This window comes from Palaemon carinicauda, chromosome 20 (genome assembly GCF_036898095.1).
Source record: "Palaemon carinicauda isolate YSFRI2023 chromosome 20, ASM3689809v2, whole genome shotgun sequence".
Classification (NCBI taxonomy): Eukaryota; Metazoa; Arthropoda; class Malacostraca; order Decapoda; family Palaemonidae; genus Palaemon; species Palaemon carinicauda.
Window position 1 is genome coordinate 99698288 of NC_090744.1, and position 3952 is coordinate 99702239.

At 33.0% G+C, this 3952-nt stretch overlaps 1 long non-coding RNA gene across 1 annotated transcript in view; it reads right to left on the bottom strand.

Annotated features, from left to right (window-relative positions):
- Positions 1-253: 253 nt before the first annotated feature.
- The window catches only part of LOC137659555 (uncharacterized), a 79364-nt gene continuing 75665 nt past the window's right edge, over positions 254-3952 (bottom strand). The window contains exons 3-4 of the long non-coding RNA XR_011047574.1: positions 1433-1597; positions 254-592 (exon numbers count right to left, since the gene is read on the bottom strand). This is a non-coding gene — a long non-coding RNA (uncharacterized lncRNA). The remainder of the gene's footprint in view (positions 593-1432; positions 1598-3952) is intronic.

A 3952-nucleotide genomic window follows, 5' to 3' on the forward strand; every position in this document is an offset into this window, starting at 1 on the left:
TGCTATTTTGTTTTTCCAGTTGGATGTGCCGGTAAAGGACTGCCGCTATAATTAGATACTCGAGGTGCATTGAAGAGCTTTCTGCTGCTACTAATGACGCATTGAAGTCTACTAGAAGCCTGCCGCTCTTAATCTAGTTAGATGTTGCTGTTTCTGAGATGGACTGAAAAGCAATAGATGCACTGCTTGAAAATTCTTCGGTTGCTGCTCTGCTGCATTGGAGAGAGCAGCATGCTCTTCCTAGATGTTACAGTTCCTCGTACAGTTTAAGTACTTGCTACTATTATTTGAGATGCTTGTGCTGCTACTAATGATACACTGGAGAGCTTGCTGCTACTAATGTATTGATGTATTTTCTTCTGGAAGAGCCTGCTGTTTGGTCTGCAATTGCCACTGCTACTAAAAATGCTTTGGAAATCGAAGTCTTAGAGCGCTTGAGGCTCATGCTGTAATGGATGCTCTGAAGTTACCACCAGTAACATTCTGAGCTTGCTTCTAAAGTTGCTGTTATTATTCTGTAAGGTTTTCGTCCATACTGAACTTGCTATTGGTACTGTAGTTAAGTACTTAACTCCCTGGAAACCAGTTTCTCCTAGAAGAAAGGGAATTTGTCATCATGCAACTGTTAAAACAAATGTTTTAAATAAAACCAAATTAACAGTTTTGTTTTCTTTACATTAGATTTTTTTAGTTACAAATACAAATGTTCAACGACCAGCTATACCTTGTGTTTCCTTCTGTGGAAAATTTACTCTATTAAAATCAATACAAATTTTTTAATACAAATTTTTAGGTTTGAACATGTTTAAAATTAAGTTTGTCATACAGTTATCCTAAATGAGTCGTGATACGAACACAATTTTTAGATATGAACTTGCTTAAAAACCTTAAAAATTCAATTGCTGATAATATAGTAAAAAATATTCCCAGAAGACTACATTTACAGGTCTAGAGTATGTTAGAAAAACAGCAGGTTATGCACAGACTGGCAGCCAAAAATAAAACTAGAATGAATTATAATCTCAACTTAAATTATACTGAATTAAATCAATCTAAATTTGACATGCTGAATTTAGGTTCAAAGATTTTATTAGTTATCAAGGCTTAAAACATCACTGAATAGTTCCTAGTATATAACTATCGTATTCAATATTTAAAAAAAATTCAAATTTAGTTTTAAGCTATTACGCGAGGAATTACTTTGCCAAGTGGTAATTTTGAAACGTCATTAAAGATTTGAAGACTTTCACTGATACTTGTTAACTCTGATTATGATCAAACCGAACATTGAGGATATTCAATTCCCTAATCAAGATAATTTTGAAAATTTAATCCCCTATCTTACCCTTCCATTATCTGGATAATGAACCACTCCTAACTGAAAAAAAAAAAGTCTGAAAGGAAGACGTCCAATCTCTGAACCATTACTTACCAACAACTCTTGAATAGAATCTGAACGAAGATCTTGGCTAGTCGATTCGTTATACATTGTCTCACACGGGCCCTTGTATGTCCATAACAGTCTTGATCCCTTCTGGACTGGAAGGCTACTGTAGCGTCCGCAAAGATTACTTTTTCGGTGGTCTTAAGTTACAACCTGTAAAAATTAAGTCTTAATTTGTGATGTTCTGGGTACAGCTAGAAAAAATGCGTTGGATCATATACACGAAGAGAACAGGAATCGAAAGGATTCGGTAAAATTAAATTATTAAATCCCTAAAACTAGATAACAGTATGATATATTTATGACTGGCAAGACAGCTTTTATCAATTGTTTTGCCGATTTAAGAGGCATTACAATCTAATGTATTTATCTTACTATACATTAAATAACCACTAATCTAGATTTATTTTTCGGAAAAACACAAACCATTTATGTAAAATTACGTGATCTAAAATTTGAATTCGGACAATGCTACACTAAAACTGCAAGGTGTCAAATACACTCCATACCTACAGATGCTAGTCTGTCACCCGCATAATTTGGTTAAAACCTTTGCAATTGGTAAGTCCGAGCTGATTTAAGAATTATGAACATGATTATATTGAAAAAAAAAAAAAAACAACTACTCAATAACAGTTTGTGGTACAAAGGTATCAAACAATACCATATTTACCACCAATGATTTAAGCTTGTTAATTGATATAATCTATCCCAGAAGGTAATATGTCTTAACACTTGATAGTTAATTTTAATCAGTGTTTTTAAGCAGACTCTTAAGCAGATTTATCTATACATTAACAACTCTTAACCCTTTTGGCTCTAAAGTTCATCCAAAGTTTAACAAATTTACACATCTCTTGAAATAAGCTTTGTAACCATCAGATAAAGCTCTGAAAACTATGCAAGACATATCACCAGTAATTATTTCATATGTAAGTTATTGCAATATTCGAAACAGGTTTTACCTACTAATGTAATTTCAATCAGTAAATGCTGTTGCCAAACTTTATTTGAACCTAATCTGAGTTGAGGTACTAAAGACAACTCAAATTATGCTTGAGCTTAAGGACTGAGTAAAGAGAGGTAAAACACCTATTAGTAACAAATACAATCAACAGGAAGTCCTATATCGGTATTACGAGATATAAATTACATTGTACCCATCGGAAAATTGCAGGTAATCTTTATAGAATGACTAAAAGCAATAAATATTAATCAGCCATTACAATTTACGTAGAAGTGAGCGCTTTAATTCCTACACTCACAAAGGCCTTAATCTAAGGCTAAATCACGGACTATATTAACCTCATCACCTGTAATATCATTACTACTTATATGACAAATACCCGTACTTTCTGCTATCAGAAACCGCTACGACTCCATTCTGCTAAATGGAACGAGCACGCTTACATTGTACTGCCGAAGTGTTTATTTTCTCTTACTCTTTATCTGTGTAAGCGTGAGTTGTAAGTAAACCGGGCAAAAAAGTTGAATCTAAACTATGCAGGGAAAAAGTTAATGACTAAGCTTGTATAAAATAAAACTAACATTGAATAGTTTGCTTTTGGAACTGGTAATTAGTGATTCTTTACTTAAAATACTAATTTTCTACAACTTTGTACGATACTAATATGAAAATACGGGACTGGCAATCAATGAAAAAAATGCAGAATAAAATTATGGCGTTTAGGTAATTAAACTAAAAAATTAACTTTTATAGGTGCAGGTATACTTTTAGGAGTTTTTAATGCTACTGTTCTTAATTATTTTATTTCAATTGTTCATTACTTCATATATTTTATTCCCTTATTTCCTTTCCTCGCTGGGCCCTTTTTGCCTGTTGGAGCCCTTGAGCTTATAAAATCCTGCTTTTCCAACTAGGGTTGTAGCTTAGCTAGTAATAATAAATAGTAGCGAGGCTCAGTTTACTGAAAGAATTCAAACTTGATTTGCTCCAATCATCTCTCGCTTTCAGTTTTATATGTACTAAAAGCCAAATGGAACTAGAAATAATGAATACTACTGCGTGACTAACACGCAAGTAGAACACTTGTTTACCTTTTTCCGATAAACATTTACAACTGTATTAAATTTCCCTAATAAAACAGCACAGCACACCTTCAAATTAGCGTGCCTTGAAAGATCGCTGTTATTTGTAGAGAAATCTTGAAGATTTGAACTATACATTGAATATGACACAAGAATTCGAGCCTCTGAATTTGATCTGAACATTTACAGAATTCTAGGTTTAGCTTAAGCTTGACGGAATTAGAGCAACTCGGTAAACAATGTTTTAAGGTCTTTGTGGAAATGCTCTTAACTACTACTTTCATAATTTTTTATGAAGGTCAAAATGAATACTATTCCTCTAGGTCAAAATATTACTCGCCAAGTTTAGTTTTTGAGGGATTCGCATTTTAATTTTTGAGGGATTCATAGTTTATGTTTGAAAGATTCTAATTGTATTATGTAGTAATGAGCTTTAACTAGTACGCCAATAATATCTCA